At 36.0% G+C, this 20,475-nt stretch overlaps 1 pseudogene; it reads right to left on the bottom strand.

Annotated features, from left to right (window-relative positions):
- Nucleotides 1-8,606: 8,606 nt before the first annotated feature.
- Nucleotides 8,607-20,475, bottom strand: part of LOC130455948 (NADH dehydrogenase [ubiquinone] iron-sulfur protein 8, mitochondrial-like) — an 81,002-nt pseudogene continuing 69,133 nt past the window's right edge.

The following is a 20,475-nucleotide window of genomic DNA, read 5'->3' as shown; positions in this document are numbered from 1 at the left end:
GCAGCGGGAAGTATAGGCAAAGGAAGTCTGGGTTCTTGAAGCCATTGTTATACAACTATTTTAGGACTTTTTTCAGTAACTTCATGGAATCATAAACCATAAGAGATTATCCAATCTAATTTCATCATCTTGCAGATGTATCGATTGAGGTAGAGAGGACTTATAGAACTTGTCTTGGAAAATCCAGGCTATCTATAGAAAAACCAGGATTCAAACTTAGGTCTTCTGATCTAAAATCTGATGTTCTCTACACTGTATTATATGATTTTCTGACCTCCCCACCATGAGCAAAAGCCAATGATTAGGAAAGATCACATTTAGACTTCAAATGCCATTATCTATTTTGGGGTCTGCGAAAGATAGATTCCTTTGTTGTTTCATCAAATAACCTCTATATCCAAAAATATTTTAATGAGGCCATTACACTGGGGATTTGCCCTATGATGGATAGACCTTGATGTTATTTCTATCTGTTGTGGTTTATTAAAAAGTGTCTAACTGTCAGAATTTGGGGGGTATGGCTATATTTAGAGGACTGTAACAAAATGACCATTCTTTCTCCTATACTTCAGGAAAAGACCAAAGGATGTCTAGCCAAAGCATTCTGCCAAAATCTGATTATCAAGATCAATGTATAATGGATTATTACCCATCATAAAAGGAAAGCTATTTTTAACTCCTTTGAAATAGCTTCTAAAGGAGAGAGAAAAAGAAAACTCATTTGCAGAAAACAGTAGCAAATGTCTATCCAGCAACAGTCTCCTGCAGGATTTCATTCAATGGAATAGAAAATGTGGCAATTCTAACTGTGCTTATTTCCATCGACCAGTATGGAATTTTTGCTTTTCTGTAAAACAACAAAAAAAAATCTTTGGTCACACCACATGCTTATAAACAAGCAATACAACAAACAGCCAGCAACACTATCAATAACCATTGACTTGGAGAGAGAAAATTCTAAAATATTTCTATGAAAGAAAACGAATCATAAATTCATCCCCCCCAAAAACAAAACAGAGTTGAAAAATATCTGAAAAATTTTAAAATTGAATTCATTAGATTCTTAAAGGATATCTGGAATTACTTTAACATCCAACAAATAATTCAATAGGGAAAAAGCGTCTGTGTGTGCCTTTAAATCAGCTTTATTTCATTCAAAACAAAAAAAAAAATCGTCTCATTTCAGATTTGATGAAGTGATTACCTTTTGCCATTTCAAAGATATTTCAGAGGAGAAAAACAACATATAAGAATCAAATATCAAGCCCAGAATTTTAACTTCTCTGCTTTCCTTTCTTAATTGACAGGGATTTTTTAAAATCCTCATTTGGATAAGGTTGTTTGCTGATAGGAGAAATCTTGCTTGAAATTGGCAAGGAATCAAACATACTAAGGCTAATGCCTTCTAAACTTGCTATTCAAGGAAAACAGATGAAATGGATTAAAACATAATGTAGAGGACAGCGCAGAGAAAGAAAAAAGAGAAAGGCACAACTTTAAAAATAAAATATTGGGGAAATGATTGTTAAGACAACAATTATTTATTAAGTACCTGCTATATGCCAGGCATTCTCTTTTTGTTTGTTTTGCTCTTTTTTGGATTTTTAAAGTCATGGTTCATTTGAATATTTCTTTGAAAAATACTTTTTAAAAAAAATTATGGCTCCTGATCCTATAAAAATTAACTTAGCTATTTTGTAAACTACCTTAGTTGAAGGGAAGATTTATTTGTTGGTGACGCACAATTCCTTTCAAATCAAAATAAAATACTGTGAACAGTCTTTGACCAGATATTGTGAACAAATACTTTGAACAGATTTTCCATAAACAGTTCTGGATATGAGTACGGCACTGTTAATAATCTTATGAGACCAGGTGAGCAAGTTTTCTGGGCCAAGAACTTTTAATTAGTTTATTATGATTATTATTATTATTTAAAACTCAGCTTTTGTCTAAGAATCCAAACTAAGTATCTATTCTAAGGCATAAAAATGGTATCATCTTTGCAATTGGGGTTAAATGACACCCAGAATCACCCAAGAAGGATATATCTAAGGCCAGATTTGAACCAACTCTTCCAAATTTCAGCCATGGCACTCTATCCAATGTGCTATCTAGCTATTCCAGTTTGGGTTAGCTTGTAAAAACCATATGTGTATCAGTGACATAAATGACTGAAAAATGCTTTAAAACTATGAATCTTTCATATATCCCATTGTTTCCGCTCAACTAATATTTTCTGCTTTCCCTTCATGTATAGACTCTTGTGTGTGTGTGTGTGTGTGTGTGTGTGTAGGGAGATGTTCTTTCTGGGAACTATCATACCCCAAAGGTAGGGGACTACACCATGGATATTATCACTCCATTCCAAATTCCAATTGCAATCAAATATAAGCATTACGTCTAGTGTGAGGCTAAGCACAAACTCTCTTAAAAGGAAGATGATGCAGGAAGATTCGAGATTAAGGGAGAAAAGAGGTAATTAGAAATAAGGACAAAAAAATGTCCTGACACTACAGAAAACAGGAGACTTTTCCCTCATCACCACCAGGAAACCATGTTTATAAAACTCCTATACTTCACACCTGCTGCTGAGAAGTCCCAGAATTCAATTACTGGGCAAGTTACTAACACATTTTTATCCTCTCATAGACTTCTGAGGCATGATAATATAGCAATTCTGGAAGTATCAAAGGAGTGTACAAATAAATTCATCCTCATCCTAATTGCCTTTGTATCTTGGATGATTAGCCAGCACAAAATGACACTAGACTAGCAATCTAGGCTTCTTAGACACTTAGGAGTGTCTTAAGAGTGTGTTTTGTGGCAAAGTGGTTGAATGAGAGCATCTATTGCTTGAGCCTTATTTCTTTTTTTATACCTTTCACTCATTTTTAGGGAAATATTTTTAAGTCCGCATAATATCATGTAATAAATGCTGCCTGGTTTGAGTTATATTTAAAGAAATCAAATGAGCAAAAGTTGGACAGGTGGTCAAGTCTTAGTATGCTCTAGGGACCTGACTTGGGCAGTGAGGGTGCTAAGTCAAGCATCAGAGTGAAACATAAAGGAAAAACCAGATGAAAATCAAGTTCATGCTAATTAGTATGTACAGAATCTGTGCCACTGGAAAGATGGCAGTGCAAAATGCTTTTGACATTCTCATATCATTTCAATTTTCTGAAAAATAGGAAAAATAAAGAATAAACTTCTTTCCAAATCTTAAAGCACTATATAAACATGAATTAATAGATTGCAGTAAACAATCACATTGTACAATAAGCCAAGATGAAGTTTAATGAGAAAGCAGGTCTCTCATTCTCACATTTGTCTTATATTCCAATCCTGTGAGGTTTATATTTTTTTTCCTAAGAGTTTTGAATGAATAAGTATTTCTAAAAGGCATGTAAAATGGGGTCACTACATTGGTGGGCATGAAAATTACAGTGTGATCTAATCAGAAGGTTTTTTTTTCAGAATATGACATTCTAGAAATGTCAGCTTGAGATGGTTGGTATAGTGTTGATATTTCTCTCTTTATCCCTCCCTCCCCCCTCCTTCCTTCCTTCCTTCCTTCCTTCCTTCCTTCCTTCCTTCCTTCCTTCCTTCCTTCCTTCCTTCCTTCCTTCCTTCCTTCCTTCCTTCCTTCCTTCCTTCCTTCCTTCCTTCCTTCCTTCCTTCCTTCCTTCCTTCCTTCCTTCCTTCCTTCCTTCCTTCCTTCCTTCCTTCCTTCCTTCCTTTTTGCTGGTAGAAAATTCCGTTTAATATATTTTTCTCCATTACATGTAAACAAAAAATTTTTAATATTTTTTTTCAAAATTTTGAATTGCAGATTCTCTCCATCCCTCTCCCACTCTCCCATCTCCTTGAAAAGGCAAACAATAAGATATGAATTATACATGTGCTATCATGCAAAACATTTACATATTATCCATGTTGCAAAATATAGATATAGAAAGAGAGACCAAAAAAACCCCACCAACACTAATAAAGAAAGCTTAAAAAGTATGTTTCAATATATATTCAGAATCCATTCATTCCTTTTATGGAATTGAATAGTATTTTTTATTAGAAATCCATCAGAATTGTCTTAGATTGCTGTATTGCTGGGAATAGCAGTCATTCATAGTTGATCATACAATATTGCTATTACTGTATACAATGTTCTCTTGGTTCTGCTTATATTACTTTGTATCAGTTCATGTAAGTCTCTGCATGTATTTCTGAAAGCACACTGATCATTATTTCTTATATCACTTGGTCTTTCTATTTCCAGTAAGCACTATGATAATGGCCTTTGGCATGAGCAAATTGGTGACTCTAAAGGCAGTCTGGTGGCAACAGAGATAACAGATTGAATGTTGTGTTATAAATGTCTATTTCCAAGATATCTGGGTTTAAAATTTAATTTCCAGGGAACATTTCTGACCAGAAAAAGAAAGGAGATAAGGAAAAAATTCTCTCTATTATAATCTTTAAGATAGCACTTGCCATAATGATTCCTGCCTAGGATAGCTTTAGAATGATCCTATTTGTAGTGTATGTTCCAGAATGGAGAAATCAAGGCATGTAAACTATTCTTCAGAATGGGACACCAAATGAGAGGGAACATGGTGATTTTTCCAGCTAGTAATGTGCCCAATGAAAGGGCAAAACTAAAGGCAATCTACCTAAGCTTCATGTGACCCTCTCTATAAAAATGGTTTCAATTAAGCCTCTTCTATAGTACATCATTAAGCTGGCATCACCTGTGTTAGGAAGAAGGAAAAGTCTGAATCAACAAAATGGATATTCTTTGTAAGAGTCTCAAATACTTGCTTGGCTCCAAATAACTTTGAAAATTTGGCCTAGTCCATTTCTTTCTTTAATGTTACCCCAAGATCACAGATTATTAGCAAAGACCCTTGTGAAAATTGAAACCTACAAGATCCTCCATGCTCTGTCTTTCATTTCTTGAGCAGATTGTTCACAAGTCATAAGAAACAGTCCTTTGTAATGTTTATTCTTGGTATGCAACTGGCACAGAAATGGGCATATTCCCTTTCCTTAGAAATATCTGACTTCTTCCACTAATTAGAGTGAGTGGGAATTAACTACATATTGGGATTCATGATTTCTGTGTGGGTTACTTCCTGGCATGGTTTAACTACTACCCAAGCAACACCTGTCTTGCAGTAGTATCATATAAAAAAGGGGAGACCTCTCAACTGGAGTCATTTTAATTGTTTTACAATTAACAAACAAATAGAAAGGAGGTTGTTTTTACCCACCTTGCATCCAAGTATATCTGAGAAAAGAGGAGGGATAGGGAAAAAGGGGTCCAGAGCAGCTGGTGAATTCCTCAGAAATTTTTGCTGATTGCATGAAGCCCCAGAATATTGAGAAGTGTTTTAAGAGAAATCATCTGAAAGCCACTAGATGGCTCAGTGGATTGAGTCAAGGCTCAAATCTGGTCTCAGACTTTTCTAAACTATGTGACCTTAGGCAAGTCACTTAACCTACATTTCCTAGCCCTTACCATTCTTCTGTCTTTAAACCAATGCACAGTATTCATTCTAAGATGGAAGGTGAGAGTTTAAAAAACTGAAAGAGGAGAAGCCTACCTAAAGCATAATTACCTTTCTCTTCTTCCTCTGAATTTTTCTAGTTCAATAACTGATGCACCCTCTAATTTGATCTCTCTTAGGAAGAGTCTCATATGTTTCATGGACTCAATGTGTAATATCCTGCTATCTTCTATCACATCCAAATTTTTCTTTATGTTGTTATATCCTTTGGGGGGAAAATTCCTTTTTAGTGACTCATTTTCCACATCTACAAAATGAAGACTGTAGATCAGGTGTTACTGGAGCTCTTTAAATTTCTAGATAAATGGGTATGTGATCCCATAGACTGAGGCCAAGTTCTGGGATTTGGAAAAGGAGAAGATTGAGTTCAGGAGATATGGTATATACATAGCTAGGGCATAGTCTCTCCAGACCCAGGGACCCAAGGGAAGACACCAAGTTCTGGTTGTAGGAGCTGGAGGTTTATATATAGTTCTTGTAGTGAGGCTTGAGTTGTTCTGAAATCAAGAGATTAAAAGAATCAAGCTTTCTAAGCATTGCACTTGACAAGTTTGAAAAGGATGAAAGTGATGGAGAAAGCCTGTGTCTTCCATTTATTACCTGGGGCAAATTATCTAACTCTTTTAAGCTTCCATTTGTTTAATGTATTGTAATGAAGATGGCCTTAGGAGTCAAGAGCTCTTTATTAAAATCCAGGGGAAATACTTAACTCTCAAAGAAATGATCATTCTTGTATAGATGTCTCAAAAGGTTGGTGGAAGTCAATCACCTTGTAAACTTTGAAACATTTTATTTTTTAATATTATTTTATTTCCCCCAGTATATGTAAAAACCAATTATTTTACAATTCATTTTTAAAGTTTTGAGTGCCAAATTCTCTTGACCCTCCCTCCCTCCCTGGGATGATGGCAATATGATATAGATTTTATATATGTAATAATTTTACTACATTAATCATTTTGAAATGAAAAAAGAAGAAAATGAAACAGTAGGTTTCAATCAGTATTCTGACTCCATCAGTCCTTTCTTAAAGGGCAGATGTCATTTTTCATCATGAATCTCTGGGACTGTCACCGAATTTCTAAGAATAACTAGGATATTCATAGTTGTTCATCAAGAAATATTGCTGTCCCTGTCTGCAATGTTCTTCTGGTTCTCCTCACTTCACTTTGCATCAGTTTATAAAAGTCTTCCCATATTTTTTCTGAAATTATCCTGTTTGTCATTTCTTATAGCACAGTAATGCTCTGTTACTATCATATACCACAACTTGTTTAATCATTCCCCCATTGGTGGACAACCCTTCAATTCTAATTCTTTGTAAAAACTTTTTAGAAATCTATGTATTCCTATCTGTGAAATCCAGATAAATAACTTTCTTGCTTCTCTATGATGCCATGTTCTGTCCTGCCCAAGTCTCAAAGGTCTTACAAAGCCCCAGTAAGATAATATATATGAGAAGACTTTGCAATCTTTATTAAGATATATGAGAAGACTTTGCTTTACAAAAACCAAACCTTTGAGTCAGAGAAATTTGGGGATATTTTCTCAGTCATTTGGAACTTAGTCTACTCCCCAGCATATAACATTGAATCAATCCTTCAATGGATAAAGTTTATTTATTTACTATACCAGATGCTGAAATTTTATAATTGTGTGGGTTAGTCAAGTTCAGCTCTATGTGACCCTATTAACCATAGCATGTCAGCCCCTTCCATCTTCCACTCTTTCCTGAAGTCTATCCAAAATGTTCATTGCTTCCATGTCACTATCTATCTGCCATCCTCTGCCATTCCCTTTTCTTTTGCTTTCAATCTTACCCTACATTGAGATCTTTTCTAGTGAGTTCAATAACTCATTATGTTAAACAAACACAATTGATAATTTGATTATTCTTTGGTATTGCCCTTCTTTAACATTCTAGAACATGAACTAATCATTTCCCAAACATTGGCCAATTTTGACTTGTCAAATTTTGCTGGCCTATTGAGTACAGCACTTTTATAGTATATTTTAGGACTTCAAATAGCTCAGCTGGGATTCTATCACCTCCACACTGCTAGCAAGACTTCCCAATGCCCTCTTGACTTCATTCTCTAGGATGTCTAGCTCTAGATTAGCAACCATACCATCATGGTTATCATTGATGTTAAGATCTTTCTTGTATAGTTCTATTTATTCTTACCATCTCTTCTTAACATTTTACTTCTATTAAATCTCTTCGGTTTTTGTCTTTTATCATGCCCATTTTTGAACGAAATATTCCCTAAATATCTCTAATTTTCTTGAGGATTCCTCCTGTCTTCCTGTTTGTTTTTCTCTATTTCTTTGTATTGCTCATTTAAGAATATCATCTTGTCCTTCCTTGCTATCCTCTGGAATTCTTCATTCATCCCTTTCTCCTTTACGTTTTACTGTCTTTCTTTCCTCAGCTATTTATAAAGCTTTATCACATTGCCATTTTACTTTCTTGCTCTTGTTTTTTCCTCTGAAATATTTTTGTTGCTGCTGCCTCCTGTAAGATATTGTGAACCTCTGCCCAAAGTTCTTCAGGCACTGCATTTGCCATATCTAATCCCTTAAATCTATTTATCACTTCGACTATATATTCACAGGAGGTGTTATTTAGATCATTCCTATATAGTCTGATGGTCTTTTTCCATTACTTTCTTCCATTTAAGACTGAATTTTATAGTAAGTAGCTCATAATCTTAGTTATAGATGATTCCAGATTTTTTAAAATCAATACTGTGTATTTGTTCTAAGGCAGAAGAGCAGTAAGGTCTAGGCATTGGAGGTTAAGTGACTTGCCCAGGATCACACATGTAGGAAGTATCTGAGGCCAGATTTGAACCCCCACCTTTGGCTGCAAGTTATATAATCAATCCTACTGGTAATGTCCATGTACAGGTTTGCATTTTGGGTTGTTAAAAAAAAAAAGACTATTTCCTATGACAAGGAAATTTTTTTCACAATTCTAGGATTTATTTCAGGATGGGGGGGTGCTATTTCCCCCGGGGCCAGATGGGAGCTCTGGCTTCACCAGTACAGGAAGATGGCCTGGATGTTGCCAGTGATCTCGACCTTCCACTTGTCCCCATTGTTGGGAAGTTTCTCCTTGTTGTACAATAGCTCCTCATGGGTCTCTGTGGAGAACTCAAAGTTGGGGCCCTCCATGATGGCATTCATGGAGCAGGCCTCCTATCAGAAGCCACAGTAGATGCACTTGGTCATGTTGATGTCATAGCCAGTGGTCCTCTGGCTGCCATCTGCCCTGGGCTCAGCTTCAATAATGATGGCCTGGGTAGGGCAGATGGCCTTGCAGAGTTTGCAGGCTATACAATGCTCCTCCCCTGAAGGGTAGTGCCTCAAGGCGTGCTCCCCAGGAAGTGTGGGCTCAGGGGACCCTTCTCAAAGGAATAGTATATGGCGCAGGTTCCTCAGAAGACCTCCATCCAAAACAGGGTCTGGGCTACTCAGCCAGTAATGGACTTCATGCCCATGGTGTGCTCCTTCACATTCTAGTTAACTAGTAAAAAATTAACAACTGCAGGAAAGTTGCAGTATATAAAAAACAAAACAATACTATATAATTATGAGCATTTTATAGATCACCAACAAAAGAGATAGAAAAATTACAGTTAAAATAACAGTATAAAATTCTTGGGACCCTATGACCAGGGGGTTATCTTGTCCAAAGTCCATTCGTTTCTTCTCTGCTTCATTTTATACACCAAGGACAACCTTTCCTGTTATTCCAATTATTTTTTTATTTTCCACTTTAGCATTCCAGTCCCTCCATGATAAATGTGACTTTTTTTGGTTTTATTTCTGGAAGATGTAGCCCTTTATAGAACAGATTAACTTTGACCTCTTTGGCATCAATGGTTGAATCTATGACTTGTGGTACTGTGATTTTGAATTGTTTGCTGTGGATTCAAAGAGATACCATTCTGTCATTTTTGAGATTATTCTCAGTAATGTTTTTTTTTCTGTTTTTCAACCTTTTATTGACCAGGAGGCCAACTGCATTTCTTCTAAGGGGTTCTTCCTCACACTAGTATATGTGATGATCTCCTGAATTAAATTCACCCAATCCCATGCATGTAAGTTTACTGATACCCAAGATATTGATGTCTGATTTTTCCATCTCCTGTTCAACCACATCCAGCTCACCTTGGTTCATGAATCTGACATTCTAGGTTCTGATGTAATATTGATACTTATAGCATCAGACTATCCCTTTTTAGCATCAGACACATCCACAGCTGAGCTTCCTTTCACCTGTGGCCCAGTCACTTTATTAGTACATCAGCTCTTTGTAGTCATCTTTCACAATTTCTTAGTAGCATGTTGGATACCTTCAGACCTAAGGGATTCGTCTTTCAGTGTCATATCTTTTTTTTAAAAATAATTTGTTGTTTTTATGGAGTTTTGTTGGCAATGATACTGGAGTGGTTTTACATTTTTTCCCTAGGATATCACTTTTTGGTTTTCAGAACTCTCCACGATGAACTGTCCATCTTAGGTAACCCTGGGCAGCATAGCTCCTCCATTGTAGTAAGGCATTTTTCTAGGATGGAGTTGCTAGGATACTAATTAAAAAATGAGACAGGGCCTGTCCTTGAGGAATCACAAAAGAATGTTGGAAGGAATTGGTAAAGGGAAAAAAAAGACCTTTGAATGAAAAATGTGACTGGACATCCATTAGTTGTTGAAGTTGTGTGTAATTCTTCAAAATCATACATTCTGGAAAATGAGGGCTCTGAGTTCCTAATATCCCCATCTCAACTTATTCCCAAGTTCTATTGTGGTTTGCCTCTTTTTGCATATTTTTTGCACATATTGTTGAGGGTCAGTTAGTCAACACGCATTTACTGAACACTTACTAGGCTTAGGACATACAATGAATGGCAGAAACAGTTGCTGACCCCTATAAGTTAATATTCTTTTTTTTTAACCTTATCTTCCATCTTAGAATCAATACTATATATTGGTTCTAAGGCAGAAGAATGGTAAGGGCTAGGCAATGGGGGTTAAGTGACTTGTCCAGGATCACACAGTTAGGAAGTGTCTATGGTGACATATGAATCCACACTCTTCCATTTCTAGGGCTCATTCTCAATCCATTGAGTCACCTAGTTTCTCCCTACAATTTAATATAATAATGCAGACAACAGCACAGGTTAAAAGAATCTCTGTCTCTTTTTTGTCTTTTCAATTTTCTCTTTCCTTACTCTCCCTAACTATGAAGTTCAGTGATGACTGAGAGTTTGTAAAATGTAAATAATGGAAGGTTTCAAGAGGATTAGCTTTAAAATGAATCAAGAAACAGGGGAAGGGGAAATCAGGTTTTGAAAGAAAACTTGACAATAAACCCACCTGAGAAAAATAATTTTACATGGTTTAAGGATTAGAAATTGAATGATAATGAACAGATGGAAAAGGATAAAATAAACAGGAATGAATCTATGACAGTTGGACTCTAACATGACAGTTCCAGATGCACCAACACAGCAAATGAAAATGATACTCCATTGACTTCGAACAAGCCTACTCAGAGGAGGCTTATTCTGGTTGCGATGCTACTGGAAAGTACCAAGGAATTAAAAGGATACTAAATATTCAGGGATAAATAAAGTTTGACTTTAGTGTTTAAAAATAGCCAAGAGAATATTAGCAGCTTTTTCCTATCTCCTTACTTTCCCATATAAACAAAATTATTTGTGCAAAAAAATCCACCTACTCAACATGTACATAAACCTACATAATTTACTACCATCAATCAGGAGAAGTTGAATAGAATCTCAGATGGAGAGGAATTTCCCAAAGGTGGTGAGTTCCACTATTATTTTTATTTTTAAAAAGACATTTTGATTTCATCTATTACATGTAATAAGAAATTTCCAGATCAGATTTATGAAGTTATATGATCCAAATTATCTCCTTTCCTCTCTTGCCTCCCCCCTCCCAGAGCTGGCAAGAAATGATCTTGGTTATAAATGTTTTATCATGCCAAACATGTTTGCATATTGTTCATTTTTAAAGACAATAAACATAAAACCAAAACCCAAATAAACTTAAGTGAAAAACTGCATGATTTGATGAACATTCCAACTCCCAAAATTCTTTCTCTGGAGATGGATAGCATTCTTTGTCACAAATTCCTCAGAATAATCTTGGATCATTGTATTGCTGAGAGTAGCTAAGCCTATGAAAGTTGATCATTCCACAATGTTGTTGTTACTGTGTATAATGTTCTCCTGATTCTGTTTATTTCACTCTGCATCTCTTCTTGTAGGTCTTTCCAGCTTTTTATGAAATCATCCTATCCATTATTTCTTTTTTTTTAAACCCTTACCTTCTGTCTTGGAGTCAATTGACTCCAAGGCAGAAGAGTGGTAAGGACTAGGCAATGGGGTTCAAATGATTTGCCCAGGGTCACACAGCTGGGAAGTGTCTGAGGCTAGATTTGAACCTAGAACCTCCCATCTCTAGGCCTGACTTTCAATCCACTGAGCTACCCAGCTGCCCCCTCCATTATTTCTTACAGCACAATAGTATTCCATCACCATCATATACAACCATTTGTTCAGCCATTCCCCAATTGATGAACATCCCTTCAATTTAAATGTCCATTTCTTTGCCATCACAAAAGAACAGTTTTCAACCTCTAATCTCCTTTTTATGTCCTTGGGATACAGACACAGTAGTGGAATTACTGGATCAAAGGTATGCATTGTTTTATAGCCCTTAAGTCATAGTTCCAAATTACCCTCCTGAATACTCAGATCAGTTCACAGCTCCACCAGCAAAGCATGAGTGTCCCAATTTTGCCACATCCCCTCCAACATTGATCACTTTCCTTTACTGTCATATTGGGCAATCTGATAGGTGTCAGGTGGTACTTGAGAGTAATTTTCATTTGCATTTCTCTAATCAAGAGGGATTTCATATAATTATTGATTGATAATGATAATAATAATGATTGATACCTTTGATTTCTGCATCTGAAAACTGCTTATCCATATCCTCTAAGCATTTGTCAATTTTAGAAAGACTTGTATTCATATAAATTTGACTTAGGTCTCTATATATTTGAGAAATGAGACCTTTATTAGAGAAATTTGTTAGAAAATTTTCCCAGTTTGTTGTTTCCCAGTTTCTTCTAATCCTGGTTACATTTGTTTTATTTGTATGAAAACTTTTTAATTTAATAAAGTCAAAATTATTCATTTTATACCTTGTAATGTTCTCTATTTCTTGTTTAATCATTAATTCTTCTTTTCTAGATAGATTTGAATGATAAATAGAAAGTTTCTATAGTTATTCCTCAGGGAGTTTTGTTGATTGCCTAAAGCCCCAGAATATTGAGATATAATATAAAAGAGAATCATCAAGGCACAGTGTATTGAGGTAGCTTAGTGGATTGAGAGCTAGACTTAGAAATGAAAGGTGCTTAATTGAAATCTGGCTTCAGACACTTCCTACCTCTGTGACCCTAGACAAGTCACTTAACCTCCATTGTGTAGCCCTTACCCACCTTCTGCCTGGAATGAGGACACATTAGTGTGTTTAAGGTAGAAAGTAACTTTTTAAAAATCATCAAGGGGGGGCGGAGCCAAGATGGCAGCTTAGCAAGCAGCAAAAGTTCAGACCTCGCGAAGACCCTTCCTTACCAATACAGATTGAATGCTCCTAGGGCACTGAAATTCAATCTGAACAACAGGACAGAAGCGGGGAACCCTCCTTCTGGATTCAAATCAAAAGGTACGCCCCCCAAAAGCCGGAATCCAAGAATACTCAGGGCTAAGGGGAAGGCTGAGCGAAGGTCCCAGGACCCCTCCCCCACAACCCAGAGGGCTGAGCCCCCAGCAGCAGCGGGAACCTCTGAGTGGGCAAAGGTGCTGGTTTGCAGGGTCTACCTTGGGAGCAGCGGGGTTCCAGGCTCGGAGCATCCAGCTTGGACAGCGGGGAGGAAGCCAGGGAGAAATGGGCTGTGGCTGGGTCCCTCCAGTGGCTCCAGTCTCACCCTTGCCTGGGGCACATCCAGACCAATCCAGTTGAACTAATCCCATCAGAACTCCTCAGAGTTTAGGGAGGCGGGCAAAGGCACTTGCAGACAGCAGAGAAGCAGCTGGAGAGAACTGGAGAGAGCCTGGGCGGCCCAGCCTTCCAGGAGTCTTCAGAGCCTCAGTGCTTCATACCACATACAGCCCAACCCAATTGAACTCAATCCAATCAAAAGCCTCCAGAGGACAGGGAAGCTAACATTCCTCCCCTAGAGACTGTACCAAGAGATCTGACAAAGCTCCAAGAGGGGAGACTGACAGCCCCAAAACCAAAACAAAATGAGAGGAGCAAGAGCACAGCCAAATATGGGGAGCAAAGAAGGGATAAACTCGAGCAAACAACAGAAAAAGAAGAAAGAAATTACAATAGACAGCTTCTGCACAGGTAATGAGCAAAGAGCGAATGAAACAGAGGGGGAGGGATCAGCAAAGGAAAAATAAGAAATCCCAGCAAATTGGATATAGGCTTTGGAAGAACTCAAAATGCAATTCAAAACACAATTAAGAGAGGCTGAAGACAATTGGGAAAAGAACTTAAAGACTAAGATAAGTCATCTGGAAACAGAAAATAGTGTCTTGAAAGCCAAAATCAACCAGCTGGAAAATGAGGCAAAGGAGATGAAAGATGAGGCAAAGCAGATGAAAGATGACCTCCAAAGAAAATCCGACCAAAAACCTAAGGATGAAATCCAGTCTTTAAGAACCAGAATACAACAACTTGAATCGAACGACCTCACAAGGCAGCAAGACACTGTAAAGCAAAACCAAAAGAATGAAAAAATTGAGGAAAATATGAAGCATCTCATTCACAAAACAGAGGATTTAGAAAATCATTCAAGGAGAGACAATTTAAGAATTATTGGCCTACCAGAAGACCATGACAAAAGAAAAAGACTTGACATTATATTACAGGAAATTATTAAAGAAAGTCATCAACCAGGGCTAGGAGAAAGACAAAGTAGATAAAGAATTCCTTTTGTCCAGAATGTGTTATGCAGTTAGAGTTCCTTAGTCAAGACAAAGAAACTGCAAATGAAAGATGAACTTAACTTGCAATCTGACTTGAAAGGTTGGCCAACAGTTGAATTCATTATATGGAGGAAATTGCACTATCTTTTGAATGGTGCCTCATTGCTCCCTAAAACGAATACCCAATTTTTAAATACCTGTGTTCTATTGACATGTTATGACTACAATTCACAAAATGCTTCAGTCTTTTCTGAGAAAGCTGAGAAAGAGGAATGGATGGCCAGGTGCATATGGGCTACTCCTATATTATGCCTCATATGAGAAAGGGAGAATTGACCAGGATTGGTTGGCAATAGAGCCATCAAAAAAGTGGCATTCACATGTTAAACTCAGTGAAATTGCGTGGAGGTGGTTGGGGCAAGGGGAGGGAAAGAACATGAATCTTGTAACCATGGAAAAATATTCCAAATCATCTAATTAAATACAATTTTCAACAACAACAACAAAATTTTGTTATAAGGGATGGTTCTCTGGGAAAGGAGGGAATACTGGGAGAAATTTAGGTCACATGTTTGTAAAAATCAGTAAAAATATTTTTAAGTTAAAAAAAGAAAAACTGTCATTTTATACAGAACACACTGTAATTCCATTGACACAGGGAATTCTGATGAGGAAACTCCTTTTTACCAAGGACAATCGGTTTCTAACCTGTAATTTATAGCATAAGAGAATTTCCTGGCATCCTAAAAGGTAATGCCTACAATCATATGGGAAGTATATGTCAGAACACAGAATTCTATCCTTGAAATCAGAAAGAAATGGTGTCAAAACTTATCTTAACTTCTTTTGAGATGGGGCACACTGGGCACATCATTTAATATCTCTGAACCTTAAAAAATAGAGGACGGTGTTTTTCTTTTATCCATTGAAAGAGAAGGAAAGGCCTCATGGTATATAGCTTTGACCCTGGGGTAGGGTTCAAATCTTGGGAATTATGTCTAATGTCTTTCACAGATTCCTGAGCAGATTGTATAAACTACATTCATTTTGAATTCATGTCCATGGAGAAGAGAAAGTAACGTATGATAATCCAACCTCTATCACTCAAACATTTTCTTTGCCTCTTTTATGGGAGAAAGACAGATATTATCATTTATTCTGGAATCACTTTAGCAGATCTGTGCTCCTGCAGGAACCAGAAGGAAGAAAAAAGAATCCTCTCCTCAAGTCTCTTGCCACCACTTCCTGATCAGCTGTCATTGGCAGCCATGAGATATTGAGACAGTGACCTGGGACAGCAGTCAAGTCAGCATCCCTGGTACTGAAAATCAAATGAGCAGAACTTAATGTACTTACTATTCACATTGTTTATAATTAACCAGAAATTAGGAATTAATTGATAATCTCCATTTCTATCCTAATAAGGCATTAACAAAATAAATCTAGCAATTTTGCCTTTCATAATTGTAGCAAAAGCTATTAATCATAGCCCATGTAATCTTTGTCTTCTCTCTCTCTCTCTCTCTCTCTCTCTCTCTCTCTCTCTCTCTCTCTCTCTCATTATCTCTGTATTTGAAGTTTGCAAGTGGGCTAAGATTTAAAATCAGAATCATGTCAAATCTGCATGTTCCATAATATCCCTAGGTAAAAGAAAAGAAAATGATCTAATAATGAGAGAAGTGACATGCTACAGCACATTAGTCAATAACTTAGTTAAATTATTGGACTGTGAGGTGTTATTATTCATTTGCTAATATTATTTAGCTGCTGAATTAATGCGCTGGAATATATCTATAATGAGGACTAACATAAATGAGGTTAACATTTAAATATCTGGAAAGGAAATGTAAATATGTTTGTGGTTAATGAAAAAAAAATTAAGGATGTAAATTCCCTGCCAGTGAATTAATACAAGCCAGAGTGATTTAGATAATGGTGTCTTTTGGGAGATTAATCAGAGTAATTGTGTAATAGACATCATTAGCATTGATTTGCTTACTGAAAGGAAAAATAAAAGAATTTAATAGACAGCATTAGGATGACTGGTATTTGTAGGATCTCTTACATGTATATGTGGGAAGAGTATAAAGATGGGTTTGGTTTGTTGTTTCTTTAAGACGATATCCAAAGATATTTGTGCAGAAGATAGATGGAAATATGGGACTGGAGCTCTGGGGAGACATTAAAGGCCATGATCAAGATTTGAGAGTCATCTACATATAAATAGCTAAGGAGTCATGCAGTAGGATGATATTTTGCTATGTCTACAATTCCCTTGAAAATCCATCTTAATTAATATATATATATATATATATATATATATATATATATATATATATATATATATATATATATATAAGCCTTCCAATAATTCCTGGTAGCAATGACATGTCCTTTTACCATTTTCATGAGGCCCTCTATTTCTTTAAACAAATCTGTCTAACTGAGTCATTGATTGGAACATCTTTATCGACATATCATTGAATAGGTTCATATAGACATTGTAAATGGAAGATCTTTCGATTCCACACTCAGATCTTAGTCATTTTGTAATCTCCTTAGAAAGATAATCCATTATCAATGACAGTCATTAAGTTTGATGGTATGTAACTATGCCAGTTTTTCTATTGTTCTATGGAGTTTACATACTTATTCCAGGAGTATTGCTATATATCTTTAAATGATTACATAATCAGAGAGCATCTCTGAAATTTTGCTTCTTTTGAACTAGATGTTGACGTTTCAAGATCTGCCTTATTTGTATTAGTAATGAGATTCTTATTCCTGTTTGTAATATTATAATTACGTTCTTATTAATGCAAATAATGAGTCACCCTGAATTGATGACATCATTCTAGTTTGCATTGAATAGTTCTGTTGGGTCTGAACAATTATTGTTATCACTATTCAGCCACATATTACTCTTCCTGCCTTCATGAAGCATAGCTATCCATGGGGTTTTCTTGGCAATATTGTTTATAATAATAACTTTACATAGTGTCCATTTGAATACAAGTGATCATTTCAGGACCTTATGTACTCACAGGAACCAGGAACTAGCTCTATCTATCCTCCATGAACTTCAGTTACCTTGGTTATAACAAAAATATTATCTTTTTTTGCTAAAAAGCAGAGTCCAGGATATTTGCAGCTTGAATATTTGTGACCTAAAATTTTATGTTATACAATAGATATATTATATACAAATGGGCCATATTCCCTCTCTCTCTCTCTCTCTCTCTCTCTCTCTCTCTATATATATATATATATATATATATATATATATATATATATATATATATATATATATTCTCATGCATTTCCTAACTGTGTTACCCTAAGTAAGTCATAACCCCACTGTTCAACTCTTACTTCTCTTCTGTGTTGGAACCAATATTATAATATAATATAATATAATATAATATAATATAATATAATATAATATAATATAATATAATAATATGACAATAATAAATGCTAAATGGATATATCTATTAATTTCCAATAAAATTAGAGAAGTAGAGTTGAAAAGGTACCTCCAAGACCATCTAGTTCAATCCAATCATTTTCTACCTGAGGTGACATGCTCAGGGTTACTCAGGTATAAATTGACAGAGCTTGATTTTGGACTCATGTGTTCTCTTCCTGAATCCATAGCCTCCCCTGACCCCCATTCTACTATGCTCAGTTCTATGAAACTATACTCTTCTCTCACAATTTGTAGATTTCTTAAAGTTATGGGAAACTCCAGCTTGAGAAAATAAGTTCTAAATCAAATTATTTTGCCTTTACTGTACTTGGGATGCTATCTTTATATTTGTGGATTGGAGGAAACCATCAAATGATCTAATATATGTAAAAGAAACAGAGTTCAGGCTAATATATTTTATTTTCAAATGAGCAGACAAGCACTGAAAAATGATAAAAAATATCAGAGAAGGCTTCTATTTGTGCTGGGCTGAAACATCAGTTATAGTCATATTTTACTTGGAATCATTTGAGAGAAATTAAATGCTTCTCAATTGAAAAAAATTAACATCCATAACTATGTACAAAAGGGAGTATCTTGTTAACTTCCTTATAATAAGTATGCTAGGTATGTCAAGGACATGTAGATTGGAAATGGAAAAGCTTGACAGAAATGAGAAGAGAAATGTGTCAGCTAACAACAGACACGATCACCCTGTGATAAGTTTCACCCCAAACCGTCTGACCTACTACAATCTTACCTGACCTTTAAAACCAAGATACTTCACTCACATTTGCTAATAACTTACTCTTGTCCTTCTTTTCTTCCCACCTTACTGTCTCCCATATTCATATAATAAGGTCTCACTGTATACAAATATGTTAGCAATAAATCTATTTGGAGCACATCGTTATACACAGATTTTCATGAAAATCAAACAAACTGCCTGGGGAGAGACAGAGTCTGTTAAATTCCATGCCAATCTCATTGCAAAAACCTTTAAAGTTCTTTCTTAATTTCTTTCATGTCCTGCACAAAAGGTCAGCTACTTATTGCTACCCCCCAACTTGCTTAAAGCTCTGGGAAAATTCCCTCTTCATGATAAGAGTATGGCCCATTGCTCCTGAGATATAAATGCACGTGGATATCAGCTAAATGTCAGACTCTTGTTCCAAACCTGCACTTTTTGTTCAGAGCGTTCACGTAAGATAAAATCACATCACTTAGGCAGTTAGCTCTCCCAGCTAGGACACACTGCCCCAGCTTGAATATGACACTCTTGATTGAAGTTTCTCCTGTATCAAAAAGGATCTCCTAGATCAAACCTTAACCCCTATCCTACTGACCTCAAAGAGCTCACTTATTTAGAGCAAGAAAAGTAGCACTCAGAAATGAACAGATGACAGAAGGACTAGCCCTTCCGTGTTACTGAAAACCTTCTTGGTGGCCATAACCTGCTGTTGATTTACTGAGCTTATTGTCAAATAAAGAGACCAAATACATTTCTAACAAGCTATTGACTATATTTGCCAAATCCTGTACTATAGAAGTTGATTTGCTGAGGCTAAACGTAGAAGTTTTCCTTTGCCCTCATTATGTTTCCTTTTATTCGAGTCACTTGCTAAATGGTCCAGTAGACAAAGCACTGAAACTGGAGTCAGGGAGACCTATGTCTAAATCTGATCTTCATCTTTGGATAAAGAAATCAAAGCTATACAAGTCACAAAAAGCTCTAAATCATTACTGATGAGATAAATGCAAATCTGAATGATTCTGAGATATCATCTCACACCATCAGATTGACTAAAATGATAAAGGGGCAAATTGGCACATTTTGAAGGGGATGTTGAAAAATGGGAACACAAAGACACTGCTTATGGAACTGTGAACTGATCCAGCTATTTTGGAGAACAATCTGGGATTGTGACCAAAGAGATCTAAAACTCTGTATAATCTTTAACCAAGTAATGCCACGACTTGATATGTTTGCTAAGATGATCAGGGAAAATGGAAAAGAACCTATATGTTCTAAAACTCTCTTTGTGGTAGCAATGAACTAGAAATTGAAGGAATGCTTATCAGTTGGGGAATGGCTAGCCAAATTGTGGCACATGATTGTGATGGAATACTACTACATCATAAGGAATAGCAATCAGGTTAATTTTTTTAAAACATGGCAAAACATGCAAGAAATTATGGAGCCTGAAAAGAGAAAAACCAAGAGAACATGAACTAGAGCATATAAATATAATTCAAAGAATAACTTATATATATATGTATATATATATATATATATATATATATATATATATATCTCCAAAGAAATGACTGCTAGATAGAAACAAGTAGGATGGTTTTATAAATAAACACAAAAATTAATATATGTATATAAAATATT

This window comes from Monodelphis domestica, chromosome 8, assembly GCF_027887165.1.
Source record: "Monodelphis domestica isolate mMonDom1 chromosome 8, mMonDom1.pri, whole genome shotgun sequence".
NCBI lineage: Eukaryota > Metazoa > Chordata > Mammalia > Didelphimorphia > Didelphidae > Monodelphis > Monodelphis domestica.
Note: the sequence above shows the minus strand (reverse complement) of the source record. Positions and strands in the feature narration are given on the sequence as shown.